Source organism: Bos javanicus, chromosome 24, assembly GCF_032452875.1.
Source record: "Bos javanicus breed banteng chromosome 24, ARS-OSU_banteng_1.0, whole genome shotgun sequence".
Lineage (NCBI taxonomy): Eukaryota > Metazoa > Chordata > Mammalia > Artiodactyla > Bovidae > Bos > Bos javanicus.
The window spans coordinates 8761617-8782761 of NC_083891.1; positions in this window are offsets into that span (position 1 = coordinate 8761617).

Genomic DNA, 21145 nt, shown 5'->3' on the forward strand with positions numbered 1-21145 from the left:
TTGTGTATGTGAGTTTTTTACCACAGGATCAATTATGAGTTCCGCTTTGCCCCTTGTCTTTCCATACATGCAGTACTCAGATATCTCAACAGTTTGGGAGTATTTTTGCAAACTTATAGTAAAAAAAATTATTTTGTGTTCTGGTAAAAATTACATTCAGATGTGCATTAAACATGGGCTTCCCAGGTGGCACAGTGGTAATGAATCCCCTTGCCAATGCAGGAGATGCGAGAGACGCGAGTTTGATCACCGAGTGGGGAAAATTCCCTGGGGAACGAAAAGGCATCCCACTCCAATATTCTTGGAAAATTCCATGGGCAGAGGAGTCCAGTGGTCCACAGTCCATGGGGCTGCAAAGCGTCAGACATGACTGAGCACATAATTCCTATTGCAGTTGGTGTCAAGATTATTGCAATATGTGAGAGATGTACCCTGCTGAAATAAAGGCAAAAGAGTTTTCAACTGCTGGCAAAGTCCTGGAGGATTGAAGAGAGAATTTGGTCAATGTGACCAGGCCATCTGTGCTTGCTGTTAGGCTCCTGCCTCCCACAGGGACTGGAAGATCTTTTTTGGATGATGACATTTCAGGGACAACCTCCCAGGTCCTTGTAAAGGACAGTTTTATTGTTGGTAGTATCAACAACAGAAAAGACTTGATGTGTAAATGATATATTTTGCATTTTGCTATATACCTTGAACGTCTTTGTAATCAGCATTAAACCTTAGAGCTGCCTCTATCTCTTTTTCCTTTGGTGTCAGATGTGGGTTTCCCTGGTGGATGGCTCGGTGGTAAGAATCTGCCTGCCAATGCAGGAGATCCACGTTCAATCCCTGAGTCAGGAAGATCCCTTGGAGAAGGGAATGGCAACCCATTCCAATATTCTTGTCTGGAAAATCCCGTGGACACAGGAGCCTGGTGGGCTGCAGTCCATGGGGTCACAAAAGAGTCAGATATGACTGAGTGACTGAACAACAACAACAGTCAGATATTGAGCTAACTGCTTTCTGTATTTGTGGTTTCTCTATGCATTCCTTGCCTTCTTCCTCCTCCCCTCGCTTCCGCATCTACTTTCATTATACTATTAACGTTTTCTTGCAATATGCTATATTTTCATTTCTCACATAGACCCTGAAAGGTTATCCTTAATTGTCTATGCATGTAAAACAAATATTATAATAAGCAAGTCTTTGATTCACAATCGCCTCAAATTCAAATTAAAAAAAGAAAAGTTTCTGTAGAGTTGTGTACCCTTGAGATGGGAGAAAAAAACGTTCTCCAAATCTGTGTAAATAAATTTTTTGAATAGCTTTAATATTTACACTTAAAAAAGATATTCAGAGCTGTTGAAAGAATAATGATTGCTGTGGAGAACTTCTAAATAAACTTGACACCTAATAAGCCCTTGTTTTTATTAACACTAACCTTGATATCTCTTTCAGTAATTTAGCAAAGGAGTCAATGCTTGATTATGGAGTAAGGGAGACATATCTTAAATGTTTCTCAGGTTTACTTAACAAAGAACAAGCAAACTAGGTACAGGACGTATTTCAGTTGAAATAAATACAATGCTTAAAGTACAATGATGTAGGATAAAAAAATCTTTCTAAAAGTTTCTTTCTTCTTTAATTGCCTCATTTTCTTTTATCTTTAATTTTTCTACTTTAAAAACTCATTTGAAAAATTGCAATAATAATGCATGCTTATTATAGTAACTTAAGCAATGAGGAGAAGTTAATAGTTTCCTTTATCAGTCAGGCATGCTTTGGAATGCAAATAATAGAAAACTGAACTAATAGTGATGAATAGAAGTTTTTTTTTTTTTTTTCATATAAACAGAAGTTTTTATGAGAACAGTGGCTGGTCTTGATTATATCTCTGAAGTTTAGGGGGGATGTTTCTTATGGTTGCAATACAATTGCTGAAGCTCCAAGAATCCTATTTGAGTGTGTAGCAGAGGAAAACCATTTTCCCCCTGCCCTCTTAGTCCTGCTCAGAGATCTCTGTAATAAAAGACAGATAAATGACAGAAAAACTAATAGAAATTTATTAACATATATTCTTCATGTATACATGATGCGTGTTGGAGAAGACTCTTGAGAGTCCCTTGGACTGCAACGAGATCCAACCAGTCCATCCTAAAGGAAATCAATCCTGAATACTCATTGGAAGGACTGATGCTGAAGCTGAAACTCCAATCCTTTTGCCACCTGATGCGAAGAACGGACTCATTTGAAAAGACTCTGATGCTGGGAAAGACTGAAGGCAGGAGGACAAGGGGTCGATAGAGGATGACATGGCTGGATGGCATCACCAACTTGATGGACATGAGCTTGAGCAAGCTCCAGGAGTTGATGATGGACAGGGAGGCCTGGCATGCTGCAGTCCATGGGGTCGCAAAGAGTCGGACATGACTGAGCGACTAAACTGAACTGATACTTCATGTATATATGGGAGATACCCCAGAAGAAACTCAAGGTAGCCTAGGCCTCTGGCTTAAATATCATTTTCAGGTACTGATAAAGGTGTGAGAAGATTACCAGGAGGGGGGTAAATGGGTAGGTTATGTAGTACAGATTTAAGTCTTTATCTTCCACAGTGGTAAAGCATCTTCCTGTCAATGCACAAGACTCAAGAGACATGGGTTTGATCCCTGGGTTGGAAAGATTCCTGGAGAAGGAAATGGCAACCCACTCCAGTATTCTTGCCTGGAAAATTCCATGGACAGAGGAACCTAGTGGGTTACAATCCATGGGATCACAAAAGGGTTGGATATGACTTAGTGGCTAAACAACAACAACAATATGTTTCATATACATAAAACATGAATACATATACTTCTAACATTATACACATATATTACATTTTATTTACAACAAAAGCTGGGTAATATTGAGTCATTACTTTGCCACTTGTTTCTCTATGTAATGTCTTATCTATTTAATATAAATAAGGATTTGTGTATGCATAGAAGATATATTTGATATTAACTAATATATTAATATAATATATAATATGTTATGAGATATAACATATATATATGTATTATATGTATATCAAAACTTTCCAAATCTGTGTGTATACATAAATGTAGGTATATTTTTTATATATATCTGTATGTGTGTGTATGTACATATACATGGAACAACAAACATTTGTTTTTATGTATGTGTTTTATATACGTGAGTATATATATATATGTCTACACATATATACAAATGTACATACTTCTGTAGATTCATCCATACAGACAAGTTTTCTTTTCCATAAATCAGATTTGTTTACAGTTATATATTTACATCAAAACATAAACATTATTGCTTTAAAGAAATACTAAAAAAGATTGTAGCAACTTATACTTGCACAAGAGAGACTTTCTATCTTTCTACACTTTGTCTGACTCAGGTAGTCATGATATTTTAATGACTGGCAATCTGATGAGGTACATCAACAGATTTACCATACACACTTACAAATATTGGAACCAGAGCTCAAAGCAGCTGACTAACTAGCTCAAGGTAATAAATTACCAAGAATCAGGGAGTTCCTCCTGTTGCTTTCAGCTCTGGGTACTGAAAAAGTCAGTACAGTTCCTCTTTGGTTTCTGTTTCAGTTTTTGTCCATTGTGTTTCTAAACAAGCGCATGTTATCCTCAGGTACCTATGATTACCTTAGGTCTACACTTGTTCTTTCTTCACAGTTTTCTTTTTTAAATAAAGAACCGTAACTTATTCTACTCCCTCTTTCTCTAAAACAGCAGTGCTTATTAGGACTCTCCTTCTCCTTCAGTTCAGTTCAGTTCAGTCGCTCAGTCATGTCTCACTCTTTGCGACCCCATGAATCACAGCACACCAGGCCTCCCTGTCCATCACCAACTCCCAGAGCTCACTCAGACTCATGTCCATTGAGTCGGTGATGCCATCCAGCCATCTCATCCTCTGTCGTCCCCTTGTCCTCCTGCCCCCAATCCCTCCCAGCATCAGAGTCTTTTCCAATGAGTCAACTCTTCACATGAGGTGGCCAAAGTACTGGAGTTTCAGCTTCAGTATCAGTCCTTCCAATGAACACCCAGGACTGATCTCCTTTAGGATGGACTGATTAGATCTCCTTACAGTCCAAGGGACTCTCAAGAGTCTTCTCCAACACCACAGTTCAAAAGCATCAATTCTAGGGTACTCAGCTTTCTTCAAAATACAACTCTCACAACCATACATGACCACTGGAAAAACCATAGCCTTAACTAGATGGACCTTTGTTGGCAAAGTAATGTCTCTGCTTTTGAATATGCTATCTAGGTTGGTCATAACTTTTCTTCCAAGGAGTAAGTGTCTTTTAATTTCATGGCTGCAGTCACCATCTGCAGTGATTTTGGAGCCCCAAAAATAAAGTCTGACACTGTTTCCACTGTTTCCCCATCTATTTCCCATGAAGTGATGGGACCAGATGCCATGTTCTTAGTTTTCTGAATGTTGAGCTTTAAGCCAACTTTTTCACTCTCCTCTTTCACTTTCATCAAGAGGCTTTTTAGTTCCTCTTCACTTTCTGCCATAAGGGTGATGTCATCTGCATATCTGAGGTGATTGATATTTCTCCCGGCAATCTTGATTCCAGCTTGTGCTTCTTCCAGCCCAGAGTTTCTCATGCTATACTCTGTGTATAAGTTAAATAAGCAGAGTGACAATATACAACCTTAATGTACTCCTTTTCCTATTTGGAACCAATCTGTTGTTCCATGTCCAGTTCTAACTGTTGCTTCCTGACCTGCATACAGGTTTCTCAAGACGCAGGTCAGGTGGTCTGGTATTCCCATCTCTTTCAGAATTTTCCACAGTTTATTGTGATCCACACAGTCAAAGGCTTTGGCATAATCAATAAAGCAGAAATAGATGGTTTTCTAGAACTCTCTTGCTTTTTCAATGATTCAGTGGATGTTGGCAATTTGATCTCTGCTTCTTCTGCCTTTTTAAAACCAGCTTGAACATCTGGAATTTCATAGTTCATTAATTGCTGAAGCCTGGCTTGGAGAATTTTGAGCATTACTTTAGTAATGTGTGAGATGAGTGCAATTGTGCAGTAGTTTGAACATTCTTTGGCATTGCCTTTCTTTGGGATTGGAATGAAAATGGACCTTTTCCAGTCCTGTGGCCACTGCTGAGTTTTCCAAATTTGCTGGCATATTGAGTGCAGCACTTTCACAGCATCATCTTTCAGGATTTGAAAGAGCTCAACTGGAATTCTATCACCTCCACTAGCTTTGTTCATAGTGATGCTCTTTCTAAGGCCCACTTGAATTCACATTCCAGGATGTCTAGCTCTAGGTGAGTGATCACACCATCGTGATTATCTGGGTCGTGAAGATCTTTTTTGTACAGTTCTTCTGTGTATTCTTGCCACCTCTTCTTAATATCGTCTTCTTCTGTTAGGTCCATACCCTTTCTATCCTTTACGAGCCCATCTTTGTGTGAAGTGTTCCCTTGGTATCTCAAATTTTGTTGAAGAGATCTCCAGTCTTTCCCATTCTGTTGTTTTCCTCTATTTCTTTGCCTTGATGGCTGAGGAAGGCTTTCTTATCTCTCCTTGCTATTCTTTGGAGCTCTGCATTCAGATGCTTTATATCTTTCCTTTTCTCCTTTGCTTTTTGCTTCTCTTCTTTTTGCAGCTATTTGTAAGGCCTCCCCAGACAGCCATTTTGCTTTTTTTGCATCTGTTTTCCATGGGGATGGTCTTGATCCCTGTCTCCTGTACAATGTCACGAACCTCTGTCCATAGTTCATTAGGCACTCTATCTATCAGATCTACTCCCTTAATTCCATTTCTCACTTCCACTGTATAGTCATAAGGGATTTGATTTAGGTCATACCTGATTGGTCTAGTGGTTTTCCCTACTTTCTTCAATGTAAGTCTGAATTTGGCAATAAGGAGTTCATGGTCTGAGCCACAGTCAGCTCCTGGTCTTGTTTTTGTTGACTGTATAGAGCTTCTCCATCTTTGGCTGCAAAGAATATAATCAATCTGATTTCGGTGTTGACCATCTGGTGATGTCCATGTGTAGAGTCTTCTCTTGTGTTGTTGGAAGAGTGTGTTTGCTATGACCAGTGCATTTTCTTGGCAAAACTCTATTAGTCTTTGCCCTGCTTCATTCCGTATTCCAAGGCCAAATTTGCCTGTTACTCCAGGTGTTTCTTGACTTCCTACTTTTGCATTCCAGTCCCCTATAATGAAAAGGACATCTTTTTTGGGTGTTAGTTCTAAAAGGTCTTGTAGGTCTTCATAGAACCGTTCAACTTCAGCTTCTTCAGCGTTACTGGTTGGGGCATAGACTTGGATTACTGTGATATTGAATGGTTTGCCTTGGAAATGAACAGAGATCATTCTGTCATTTTTGAGATTTCATCTAAGTACTGCAGTTCGGACTCTTTTGTTGACCATAATGGCTACTCCATTTCTTCTAAGGGATTCCTGCCCATAGTAGTAGATATAATGGTCATCTGAGTTAAATTCACCCATTCCAGTCCATTTCAGTTCGCTGATTCCTAGAATGTCGACATTCACTCTTGTCATCTCCTGTTTGACCACCTCCGATTTGCCTTGAATCATGGACCTAATCAGGTTCCTATGCAATATTGCTCTTTACAGCATCGAACCTTGCTTCTATCACCAGTCACATCCACAACTAGGTATTGTTTTTGCTTTGGCTCCATCCCTTCATTCTTTCTGGAGTTATTTCTCCACTGATCTCCAGTAGCATATTGGGCACCTACTGACATGGGGAATTCCTCTTTCAGTATCCTATCATTTTGTCATGGACTGCGCAGAAGTGTAGCAGAGAGGAGCTACTCCTCATCCAAGGTTGGGGCGGTGGCCAAGAGGAGCTACCCCACGCTCGAGGTCAGGGGCGGTGGCTGAGAGGAGCTACCCCATGTCCAAGGAGCGGCGGCTGCGCAGAGAGGGCCGAGAGGAGCTACTCCACGTTCAAGGTCAGGAGGGGCGGCCGTGAGGAGATACCCCTGGTCTAAGGTAAGGAGCAGCGGCTGCGCTTTGTTGGAGCAGCTGTGAAGAGATAACCCATGTCCAAGGTAAGAGAAACCCAAGAAAGATGGTAGGTGTTGCGAGAGGGCATCACAGAGCAGACACACTGAAACCATAATCGCAGAAAAGTAGTCAATCTGATCACACAGACCACAGCCTTGTCTAACTCAACAAAACTAAGCCATGCTGTGAGGGGCCACCCAGGATGGGCAGGTCATGGTGGAGAGGTCTGACAGAATGTGGTCCACTGGAGAAGGGAATGGCAAACCACTTCAGTATTCTTGCCTTGAGAACCCCATGAACAGTATGAAAACACAAAGTGATAGGATACTGAAAGAGGAACTCCTTCTCTTTCCTTCACCTAAACTGTCTTCTCCATCATGGGTATGGATTCTTGTCTTAATTTTGGCATCTGAGAAAGTTTTTTGGCTGTGCATTCCTGCTATGACTCAGTTTATGATGTTGCTGTTCTGTGTGCAGGTAACATTGACAGGTTCACTTTTCATTAGGTCAGTGTGCTCTCTGACCCTCTTTTGTAGTGTGCAGAATGTTTGAGCAAGTTATTCCTGTCCTTCAGGGTTACACTTGCTGGGTATTTATAGATCAAAACCACTGCAGGTTGTTAGAGTTAGTGATGGAATAAATAGGCTGAAAAAGTATTGTTTCCTGATCTCAAGGCTTGACACATACAGATTATAAAATATTATGTCAAGTTGCTGGTTCTTTCACAGATGTCTTGTACACACAAGGATTTCTCCACAGGCTGGTAATTTAAGGAGCTTATATGACGTGTGCTAAGTCGCTAAGTAGTGTCCCACTCTTTCGCAATCCCATGGACTGAAGCCAACTAGGCTCCTCTGTCCATGGAATTCTCCAGGCAAGAATACTGGAGTGGATTGCCATTTCCTTCTCCAGGAAATCTTCCCGACCCAAGGACTGAACTCACATCTCTTATGTCTCCTGCATTGGCAGGTGGATTCTTTACCACTAGCACCATCTGGGAAGCCCCTACAGCTTGTAGCTGTGTCTTATTTATTTATAAGCTTATTGTTATATTTCAGTTGTACAGAATATACAGAAATTGCAAGTGTTAATTTTATAGCACATGCATGCTTGAAATGTAATATTCTGATATATACTATTTTCTTGTGAAAAAAATATCTACACAGATGTCAGATTCAGGTGATTGTAAGATTAACCTTTTCAGGTTAGAGACACTTCTTTCTGTTTGAATTTCTTTAGCTTCTCTGTCAGGTGCAAGTCAGGAGAAATCACACGTTGTTAGACCATAAAAATTTCAATTTATAGTTGTTCCAGCTCCATCTCCCTGATAACAGTATCACTTACTCAGATGGAGTAAAAAAAAACAAACAAAAAAAAACCTGGTGGGTTTTATGAGAGGTGCAGAGAAGGAAATGGCAACCTACTCCAGTGCTCTTGCCTGGAGAATCCCATGGAGGGAGGAGCCTGGTAGGTTACAGTCCATGGGGTCGCAAAGAGTCGGACATGACTTCACTTTCACTTTCACAATGAAGTGAAGGTCATTTTTAAAAACCTGGCATACCATACCAACTTTATTGCATCAAAATTTTCAGTATGTATTACATCATAAAAATGTAAAAATAAGTATTTTTACATTCCAAGATATCGATGCAAACATTTTAAAACTTATAAACCCCCAAACTATTGACATACTCTTTCTTCTCTGTAAGGAAACAAATAAAATTTATAGTAAATGCATTTGAGTTACCCTGATTTTGTATAAGTTTACATACTAATTCATGAGTATAACTTTACAACTTTTTATAATGAGAATCATGTTTCACTTCACAAATACAATATGAAAAAATCAATATCCAATTTTATTTTTAGGGTGATCCATGAAAAGGAGTTTCAAGATTTATAGAATTTTAAAATTCCAAGTTACATTAAAATCTTCAAGTCTAATGATCCCCGTTCAGAGCAGAATTTTCTCTAACGTATTCCACTTCTGCTTGATTATTTTTAGAGACAGTCTTTAGATAGCAGCTGATTCCAATTTCAGAAAGTTTTAAGTGTGACAAAGTTTTTTTTTTTTTTTGCTCTGTCAAAGTTGGCATCACTGTGTTTTCACACACTGGTTTAGTTCTATTCCCTGGAGCCTCGTGGGATGTATTTCATCCTCTTCCCTGTGACAGTCCTTCTTGTGAGTAATTCTTCCCATAAGACATTTCTGCTCCAGCTAAACATTCCACTTAATTAAGCCTTTCCTCATATAACAAGCTGTCCAACTCTTTTATCATCATGGTTACCCATCTCAGCACACAAGCTGATTTTTTAAATGTTATGACCAAAATTCCTAAGCAATGTTATTGATTGTCCTCATGGCATGTGAATCCGCCAGAGTGCAGTGAGTGAATCTGGGAGTGAACTGCAAACTACACTTCAGATGACATCTGACCAAAGAGAATATCCTCAGTTGATAGCTCCCTTCATATGAACATTCCACTTTTATCAATGTAGCCCAGGGCTCATCAATATTTAGGAAAGGATCAGTAGAATAGAAGTTTGTATTGAGTTTTCAGTTGTCTAAAGTCTTCAGTTGCTCAGTTCTGTCCCTCTCTTTGCTAACCCATGGACTGTAGGCCATCAGGCTCCTCTGTCCATGGGATTCTCCAGGGTATCTTCCCCACCCAGTGATCAGATTCATGTCTCCTGCATTGCAGGCAGATAGATACTACTTTTACTGCTGAGCCACCAGGGAAGCTCTGTATGTGTCACTGAGCCTTTGCCAAAGCAGAGGTCAAGGGCAGTATGAGGTAATTACTTTTAGAGCTGATGGTGGAGGTGACTAGCACTTACAATGTGCTCAGAGAATCCCTGTGGTGGTATTCTGGGGAAAATGTTTTTTAAAATGAGTAAGTGGTAAAACCTGGAGCACAAAATGCAGCAAAATAATATTGCTGGTTTTGAAATTTACATTGTGCTCCTGGGCAAGGTCTCTAGGCATTTTCTACTTTACTTTCTTCCTACTTAAAATGCCAAAATATCCTGTAACATTTACTCATATGTATGTCAGGGAATGTGATGGCAATTTTAGAACCAGGTAGAAGTTTCTGGTGAATTTTATACATCATTATTACTTAAAAAGAGAAAAAAAATCCATGTACATATCAGCAACTTTGAGGTACTATCCCACCAAAGGGTGGTGACATCTCAGAAAGTAATGGAGTGGTTGTGACATGAGTATCATTTTTTAAATTAAAATGTAATTGCTTTACACTTCTTAAGCCAACTATTCCAGCTTTATCATGTATGCATATATGTTGGAAAATCCTAGTGGTGAAATCTGTAGTATTTGAAGGTGATGACCTCTGTTAATATAAACTTTATTGTTATAAATTGCTCCATTATTAATTTGATCTTGGGTAATAGCACAGAGCAAGCCTAATTAACTGCAATTAGTGAAATAATCATCTTAAGTCTTTAATCCAGAAAGGAAAACAGTTTTCTTAGCTTTCAGTTCATTTAATACTTGAATAATAATTGTTTTTCTCCTCCTTCTTTTTAATCAAGAAATAACTGCTTCAATAGTTGAGTAAATAGTCTTAATGGATTGTAAGCTCCTACTCTGGGAGCAAAATGACACAAACAGGGCAAAAGAATGAGACACTAATCAGCATATCACGCTGCAGTATCTAGGGTGACAGACCTCATTAAAACTTTCTTATGGAAAGCAGGACTATCTTTCTTGACCTCAATTCAATTTTTCATTTTGCATATATTTAATATGGCACATTACTTTTCATTTAACTTTTTTGCTTAGGATGCACATCTGAGTATAAAACAAGAGAACTAACTTGTGATAATGAGTTGAAGTTGTGAAAAAGGAGACAAGCAGATTGGAGAAATCTTTCAGAAACAGGTATAGTAAATATTAAGTAGCAGCATAGCTGTCTAAGTACTTCAGAGTTAATTTCTCTATAATTCCTGCTAATGCTTTAATCGCTATAACAATTCATGCAACAGGTTTCCTGGATCACTGGGAAACCATATGCATTTGTGCAAATTCAGCACTGTGGTTTGAAAATAACTGTTAACTCTCCAGTCTGTTCGTTTTGAATTTCTGTATACATGGTTATACTGGAGTATCATGCACACTGAGCTGTGCTGGAATCTCTTATCTCAGATCCCAAAGCATGAACCTAGGTGTCCTTTGGAGCATCTAATTCATTCTCCATTTGTTGTTGTTTAGTTGCTAAGTCATGTCTGACTCTCTGGAACCCATAAACTGTAGCTCAACAGGCTCCTCTCTCCATGGAATTTCCCAGGCAATAAAACTGGAGTGGGTTCCCATTCCCTTCTCCAGATCTTCCCTACCCAAGGGATGGAACCTGCATCTCATGCTTGACAGGCAGATTCTTTACCAAGTCCACTCTCCAAAATCCACTTTTAACAACTGCTTCTCTTAAATACTTTGATACTTTGTGCCATTTGATGTCTCTCATTTTCCTGCCGTAGACAGAACTTAGAGGGGGAAAGATTATCTTTTATTTTTCATTTATTGTGTTAAGTTTTTAATTGGAGAAAAGACTATCTTTGACATAAATGTAGTCCATGGGGTCGCAAAGAGCGACTAATGCTTTCACTTTCATTTATATTCCCGTTATCTTATAAAATTCTCTGAGGTTTTTGGACCCTTTCCCACCTTTGAAGTCTCTTACCTAAAATATACCGAGTATACATGGTTCCAGGAAATTAACTGTTTATCATTTCAGCTTTCCCACTCCACGGAGAGGATCTCTTTGCTTTCACTTTCTCCTCATACAGTTTTCCATTATTGTACAAGATATATATCTTTCTGTAGTACAGTTTGATTCTCACTTAAGAAAAAATGGGAAAAAGAAGAATCACCTGGAATTTTGAGGCCTTACATAGTAATCAAAATAAGAGTTCAGCAGATGGGCTCAACAGCAGAGCAGAAGGAACCGAGGGAAATCAAAGTGAGAAGACAGAATGATGGCAATCATTCCGTCTGAACAACACAGAGAAGACAGGTTGATTGAGCTTCTTCATATCTATTATTATTTACTTGCAAGATTAAAGACCTAGAAGGAATTGGGGCTACTTCATCTTGGCCAGAAGTCCAAATCAAAAAAGTCTGTTTTAAATCCTAAGCAGTTTGATAGCACTACCCAATCTCTTTCTTGCATAATTCATGCTACATCCTTGTCATTTATGGTTTCAGGTTATTTGAAGTATAAAGAGAATGTACCAGTGCCCCCAGAACAATTTGAATGCAAGGTACTTCTGACTTTTAAAAATTTTAAGTTTTTCTCTCGCATATAGGACAATCACATTTTTAAAGCAATTTGCATTTATTGAGAAATTTCAAAAGATTCAAATTAGGTCTAAAGAATGTAACTCTTTTATTGTACTTGTTATACACACATGTTTAAATTGTGTAATTAAGAAAAACATAAAACTTCTTAATCCTGTGGAACTTACTCTAAAATTTAGCATTGTAATCACTTGGAACACTTGTAAAAAACGCCTTGTGTAAGCCCACCCTGATCCCATTAATTCAGATTCCTTAAGCCCAAAGAGGCTGAACCAGAGCAGAAAGGCATAGGAAGGGTGAGGTCTCTCTCTGCTCGAATGGGGACGTCCATCTCCTATCTTTGGGCATCAGCTCTCCGGTTCTCACGTTGTCAAACTGCCCTGGTTCTCCATTTTGGAGCTGACATGACTTAGTGACTGAACAAAACAGCGACCGTGTTGCAGAGGGCAGACTGTGGGACTTCTCAACATTCCTAACCAAGTGAACTGATTTTTGGTTCTGCTGGTTATGTTTCTCTGGAGAACCCTGTCTAGTACAATTATGTATTTATAATGAGAAAACATATAATTCTAAGAAAATTATAAATGATACCTTAATTGAGCTTGAAAAAAAATCACACTGACATACCAATATGCAATATCTGGTGAATAACTAAGTTTTTTTGCATTGTTTTTATTTGAGATGTTCTTTATATGATTTCTGCTACATGTTTTCATGTGATTTTAAACTTGGTAGAGCAATCGGTAGATTTTTGTTGCTGTTACTGTTTAAAGAGTGCCACCTAAATTAGAGAATATTAATCCTTGCTAACAAGACATTAATGATTTTATATTTACTAAGATGAACTTGGTAACAATTTATTCTGATTCAGAGGTTTTATTTCTGGTCTATTTTATTTCTAGAGTTAAATGTATATAAAACTCTGGAAATTCACTAATACAGCACATAAATGGGGCAAGTTCAAGAACATTGATTTGAATGACTTGAGCAAGATTTTTTTCTGCTACAATTATCTTTAATGAAAGATGCTTTTGAGTGACTGTAAACACATGATAAGGACTAATTAGTGTAAACCCCATCATCATATATTACTAAGCTAACAGAATTAATGTGGAATTCTTGGGCCAATGATCTACTACTTCTATTCCGTGCATCTTGTTGTCGTTCAGTCCCCAAGTTGTGTCTGACTCTTTGCAACCCCTTGTACTGCAGCACACCAGGCCTCCCTGTCCTTCAATATCTCCCAGAGTTTGCTCAAACTCATGTGCATTGAGTCAATGATGCTTTTCAACCATCTCATCCTCTGTTGCCCTCTTCTCTCTTGCCTTCAATTTTTCCCAGCTTCAGGGTCTTTTTCCAATGAGTCAGCTCTTTGTATCAGTGGTGAGAGTATTGGAGCTTCAGCTTCAGCATCAGTCCTTTCAATGAATCTTTGGGGTTGATTTCTTTTAGGATTGACTGGTCTGATCTCCTTGCAGTCCAGTGGACTCTCAAGAGTCTTCTCCAGCACCACAATTCAAAAGCATTGATTCCTTTGTTCTCGGCCTTCTTTATGGTCCAACTCTCACATCAGTACATGACTACTACTGGGAAAACCATAGCTTTGACTAGACAGACCTTTGTCGACAAAATGATGTCTCTGTTTTTTAATATGCTGCCTAGGTTTGTCACAGCTTTCCTTTCAAGGAGCCAGGCCTCTTTTAATTTTATGGCTGTGGCCACCATCCACAGTGATTTTGGAGCCCAAGGAAATAAAATCTGTCACTACTTCCACTTTTTTTCCACTGGTCCATGTATCTAATTCTGTCAATAAACCATATATAGCAATCCACAAAGAATTTGTGCAGTGGTACATTTATTTTTCAATAAATATGTGTTTGTCTCTGATATTTCAAATATCAATAAAATTCAGCTTTTAGAAAGTAATAGTTTTAAAATCCATATCTACAATGGGAAGAGAACTTTGAGACTAAGAGTTTCTGATCATCTCCCCCTTTCATCTGAGTGGTTTTCAAAGTACACCACCTTCAACAATGAGCTTCTGGAAGACCAATTTTCACAGTGATTATAAAAAAGAAATTATATTTTTAAATATTGTTTTTAAAGTGTCTAAATGATTGTGATAATTCTAGTTTCCATAACAATAGGATATATAGATGTTTCTCTAATTTTAATTGGTTTGATATAATTATCTTCAAAATATTCTGATGAAATTTATTTATATAAGATCATATCCTATTTCTCAAAAAAGGCTCAGATACTACTCTGAAGATAAAAGATATTCTTTATGTGAGTGTGCATGGACAGGTTTGTCAAATATAAATAAAGCTTGTGTTAAAATAATAATGAATAATATGTCTTAATAAGAAGGGCTTTACTTAAAAACTTGAATATGGTTCACTGGTAAATGAGTATTATAGGCATATAACTAATAACTCAAAGTAACCCAGCTAATGACAGCTAATTATCTGCTGAAATGCTTCCCAGGTGGCACTAGTGGTAGAAGAACCTGCCTGCCAATGCAGGAGACGTAAGAGACTGTGGTTTGATCCCTGGGTTGGGAAGAGCCCCTGGAGGAGGGCATGACAACCCATTCCAGTATTGCCTGGAGAATCCCATGGACAGAGGAGCCTGGTGGGCTACAGACCATAGGGTCACAAAGAGTCAGACATGACTGAAGTGACTTAGCAGGCACACACATGCAATGCTTAAAGGGTGAATGCATATTGTCCATGAGTGTTGTAAAACCAAGATAAACTTTAACCACAACCTAATATGAAAGCTACTAAGTCATACTTACAACGAGCTCAGAAATTGGTTTCCTTTTATAAGACTCTTACTGAATCACAAATTTGTTCCCAAATCACTGAATTCATTATAATAACTGAACAGTATCAGGGTAAAGAAAAAAAAAAAAAAAGTAACCCAATATTTTATAATGTATGTTGTAATAATAATTATTTAATAATCGTATTAAAGAAACTAAAAAACTGAGGCTAAGAAAACAGAATATAAAAACATAAATAGTATACAGTGAACTCCTGTAAATGACATCTGGTCACAAATAATTTGATTTGCTAGAGTTAGGAAGTTTCCTTTGCCGAGTCTTGGCAATCAGAATTACATTTGCAAAATCAACATCAATGTTGCTTATATGGATTTTAGATTTTAAAGATCCAAATAGGTGCACCTGTGGTAAATTTATAAATGAAAATAGATATTCCCAAATGACAGCTTTTAAATGCTGAATATCTCATAATTCATTCTTGAATACCAAATGTTTGTAAACCAGTGTCATTACCGAGATACTTTTCTCACAACTTCAGTGAGAAAATAGACATACTCATTAGTATTCTTGCAATTTCATTCACATGGGAAGGAATTCTGGAGCTCTACGCTCTGTGAATGGATGGAGGATGTGGAGCTGGGTCTGAGCAAGCTAGAGAAGAAGTGGGGAAGCCTCCAACACAGGTGTTCATTCCTGAGGGTCTGAAAAGGCTGTGTTGCTCTGGAAGTGACCCAGAATGGGAGGGGTTGATAAGGCATGTCCATGGGTTACTTTGCTGGCTCCAAAGAGAAGTGACAGAAAGAGTTTCCACTGGGGGATCAGGGTGGGGATGAGGAGGTCAACACAATAAGATAGAAATTAAAGGAGAGTATCTTAACATCAGGGAGGAGAATGGATGAAATATACATCTTTCATTATATTCTCGCTGAGCAGAAATAAAGTGTACCCTGCCTGGAAATATAGTTGGAACAATGCTTTGTGAGCTGGAGGCAGCTGCAGAAACTAACTTTGAACTGAAACCCGGTTCTTTGAGTTTGAATGAAGAGTCGGCTCAGACAAAGAACTCAAAAAAAAAAACAAAAAAAAACACCTCACCATACTCGATTTTGTTCTTTTATTATTTTTTTCTTTTCACAAAGTGCAGGATTTTACTGTTTCAAAGGGAGATGCCTTAATGCAGTTGGAGAAGAGGCAACATGGCTTTATCAGGAAGCCTGGTGAACTCTGAAGAGAAGCTAGAACAAAGAAGGGAGGGGTACTGCTCAGCCTTCTATTAAATTGCAGTTAAGGATGGTCTTGTTCCCTGACTTTGAAACTGGAGGTTCTCAATTCATCTCTAGGCAAAAAGAGTGGAGTTGAGAAATGGTTCTTATATATATATATATATATATATATATATATATATATATATATAATTATTTTTGTTTATGAAATCTTTTACCCAGGAGGAAAAAATATCTCAGTGACTTTGCATTGTGTATAACCTGGTGTACCCAGGGTGAGGAGGTGGCCCGGTGCCCCTGCGTGAACCCAGCTGTTTTTAAATCCTCAGACATGGTGGGTGCAGTCTTGGCTCTGCAATGCTGAATAGCTGTGGGACTTTGTTCATATCATTTAACCTCGCTGGTCCTCAAGTTTTTTTCTCTGCAACATTATAACCTTTGATTGGATCATTTCTGTCATTTTGCCATCCAAAGTCACGTGATTGAATCTCTTCCATTTTACTTACTGGGCCATTTCTTCTGACATTTGCCATCACAGAAATGAAGTGTCTGCGTGGACAAGTCCTGAAAGATTTGGAAATGACGTTAGGGCTTTTGCTCTGTCGTTCAGCTTGTCAACAGCCAATGGAGTTGTTAGTTTAGCGTTGATTGGAGGAGCAAATGTCTCCTCTGGCTTTGATTACTAAAATAAGAAAGTCACACAACCCATCATGGCTGATTTTTGTTTTTGCTTTTTCTTTTGCTAATCAAACAAATTAAACTATTTGGTACAGAGAATGTATTTTTAAACTTCACATTTTCTAAACAATGTTTATGATAGGTGATGAAATACCATTCTAAAACTAAAAGGATATGTAGTTATTTATTGATCATGTGAGATGTGCTGGGCACATACTGTAGGTACATTCCATCTATTAACTCACGTATTCCACAGTCACCTGTGAGTTAAGGGGCGTCTTTCCCCAATTTACAAATAGTTAAATATTCAACCCACAGAATATTATCAAGGTCCTCAGTCAAGAACTCTCACTTATCTTTCTTTTTATATCCAGCATGTCACTCACAGTGAGATTTTTTAGTGTCTGCTTTTATCTTTTGACCTGGCTGCTCTGGTGATGCAGTCTCAGAATTACCATGAAGCCTTCTATGTGTCAAATTTTAAAATTAATTTTCTTCCAAACTCTAACTAATGGCTTTATTTTTCCCCCGCAGCCACAACCAGTTCTGCCGCATGTTGATTCTCATTAAACTGAACAAGAAGTTTTTACTACAATTGTTCCTTCTCTCTTCCCACACTTCTTTTGTTCCCCGTTGCTTCCTGACATTGCTTTCCTGCTTTCACTGGCTTTATCTCTGCAGTTTTAGCACACCCTGCAGAAAAGCCCTGCTCAGATTGCTTCTGTATTTCAGGCCGTTTTCCTTCGTGACCCTAGGGGAGTTTTCTGCCTCTTTGTCTCTGGGAGGCAGCCCTGGCTGTCAGTCAATGACTATCGACAAGTTGCCTTCTAATGGGACCAAAAAAAAAAAAAAAAAAATCCCTTTTAACGGAACATAACTTTGGAAGACAATTATGCGAAACTACCATTTCTCTCAACTTCCAGACCGACAGTAATGGCATTTTAAAAGTAGATGCCTGCAGAGGGACTGCTCACAAAGAATGAACCCCAGACCATAAAATGACAGATCATCAGGAGAGATATTTTTGGGCAGACAGGCTGTTTGGTGCTCCTGTAACCATACTCGATGTATATCCCTTTTTTTGAAAGGCACTTTGATAGGACATCTGTACATAAAAGACTTAGGATTAAAAAAAAAGAAAAGCCGCCCGTTCTATAGAACCTTCGTTTAAATGAAAAGTACATTATATTGTGCCTTTTCACTTTGTATCTAATAACAAAGGGATCTGCATGCATGTGGGATTTTATATGCTTAACATAGATTGCCTGATGCTTCATTCTTAAGCCTAGAAGAGAAAATGGGTATTTCCTTGTGAAATCTTCAAAAAAATTAAATAATCTATGACACATTAATTTAATTTCTGTTAATTAATATTTTCAATGGAGCCCAGAACATTGTAGTAATAAATTTCATGAAAGGAGACTTTTAGTAAAATATAACATTTCTCATTTGGATGATAAGGTTTGTTTTTAATTTAAATACCATTTAATGCTTTGTAAGTATTTTTGTAATTCTCCTTTTTTTCATGTTTGAAAACATGCATTTTAAACATATAAAATTTCATTGTAGGTATTAGCACAATTCACCCAGATATTTTTTTAGAGGCTGTGGATGGCTTTCCAGTGGTTTATCAGATGAGTAAACTTGTATGGACAATTTTCTGTGAACATGAAATTATTTGGATAAAATGTTCATAGCTTTGAAAAGGCTCGTGATGAAACTTATGAACCAAAAATTAAGAACCAGCAATTCAGATGAAGCACTTCCAAATCATTGTTTATAGTATTCCATTGCAATACGTGGTTTCTTCCACCTTCCCAAACTCTGGGATAGATATTGCTGGGATTGGTCTTAGGGATGATTACATTACAATAAAACGAATATAACCAACCCATCTTGAGAAAGGGTGTCTGTTATATGGAGTCAGGAGATCTTAAAGAACTCAAAGACAGGAAACAGTCATGCCTGGGGAGGAACAGGAACCAGGATTTGCTGAAGCCATGAGACAGGTTTGCTCTCTTGTTCTCCCTGCCTCATCTCTGCTTCAGTTCAGTTTAGTTCAGTTGCCCAGTCATGTCCGACTCTTTGCGACCCCATGGACTGCAGTACGCCAGACTTACCTGTCCATCACCAACTCTCAGAGTTTACTCAAACGCATCTCCATTGAGTCAGTGATGCCATCCAACCATCTCATCCTCTGTTGTCCCCTTCTGCTCCTGCCCTCAATCTTTCCCAGCATCAGGGTCTTTTCAAATGAGTCAGCTCTTCTCATCAGGTGGCCAAAGTATTGGAGTTTCAACTTCAGCATCAGTCTTTCCAATGAATATTCAGCACTGATTTCCTTTAAGATGGACTGGTTGGATCTCCTTGCTGTCCAAGGGACTTTCAAGAGTCTTCTCCAAAACTACAGTTCAAAAGCATCAATTCTTCAGTGCTCAGCTTTCTTTATAGTCCAATTCTCACATCTACACATGACTACTGGAAAAACCATAGCTTTGACTAGACGGACCTTTGTTGGTAAAGTAACGTCTCTGCTTTTTAATATGCTGTCTAGGTTAGTCATAACTTTTCTTCCAAGAAATAAGCATCTTTTAATTTCTTGGCTGCAGTCACCATCCGCAGTGATTTTGGAGCCTAAAAAAAAATAAAGTCTGTCACTGTTTCCAGTTTCCCCATCTGTTTGCCATGAAGTGATGGGACCAGATGCCATAATCTTAGTCTTCTGAATGTTGAGTTTTAAGCCAACTTTTTCACTCTCCTCTTTCACTTTCATCAACAGGCTCTTTATTCTTCTTTGCTTTCTGCCATAAGGGTGAGGTCATCTGCACATCTGAGGTTATTGATGTCTCCTGGCAATCTTGATTCCAGCTTGTGCTTCTTCCAGCCCAGTATTTCTCATGATGTACTCTGCATATAAGTTAAATAAGCAGGGTGACAATATACAGCCTTGTATATTGTACTCCTTTTCCTAGTTGGAACCAGTCTGTTGTTCCAAGTCCAATTCTAACTGTTGATTCTTGACCTGCATACAGATTTCTCAAGAGGCAGGTCAGGTGGTCTGGTATTCCCATCTCTTGAAGAATTTCCCACATCTCTGCTTCTCCAAGTGTTTATTTCATCTCACCCTACATGTGTCCCTTTATGTCTTTCAGTTTGAACCAGGCTCATTTTTAAGAATCAGTGTTAAACATCTTTATAAACTATTGTCCTGCATCAGTAGCTTATTAACTTGAGTTTCTAACTATCAATACCCAATTCTTGGGAGAGAGAATATGGTTGGATTAACTGATGTCACTTCTGGCTCCAGGTTGTGGGTCACCTGGGTTTGTCCATGAAGGTGGGACTGTGAGGCTATTCTAATTGTCATAATGATGACATTCAAGACAGTATGGTACTGGCACAAAGACAGAAATATAGATCAATGGAACAAAATAGAAAGCCCAGAGATAAACCCATGCACATATGGACACCTTATATTTGACAAAGGAGGCAAGACTATACAGTGGAGAAAAGACAATCTCTTTAACAAGTGGTGCTGGGAAAACTGGTCAACCACTTGTAAAAGAATGAAACTAGAACACTTTCTAACACCATACACAAAAATAAACTCAAAATGGATTAAAGATCTCAACGTCAGACCAGAAACTATAAAACTTTTAGAGGAGAACATAGGCAAAACACTCTCCGACATACATCACAGCAGGATCTTCCATGACCCACCTCCCAGAATATTGGAAATAAAAGCAAAAATAAACAAATGGGACCTAATTAAAATTCAAAGCTTCTGCACAACAAAAGAAACTATAAGCAAAGTGAAAAGACAGAATGGGAGAAAATAATAGCAAATGAAGCAACTGACAAACAACTAATCTCAAAAATATAGAAGCAACCCCTGCAGCTCAATTCCAGAAAAATAAACAACCCAATCAAAAAATGGGCCAAAAAAACTAAATAGACATTTCTCCAAAAGAAGACATACAGATGGCTAACAAACACATGAAAAGATGTTCAACATCACTTAATTTCAGAGAAATGCGATCAAAACCACTATGAGGTACCATTTCACGCCAGTCAGAATGGCTGTGATACAAAAGTCTATAACCAGTAAA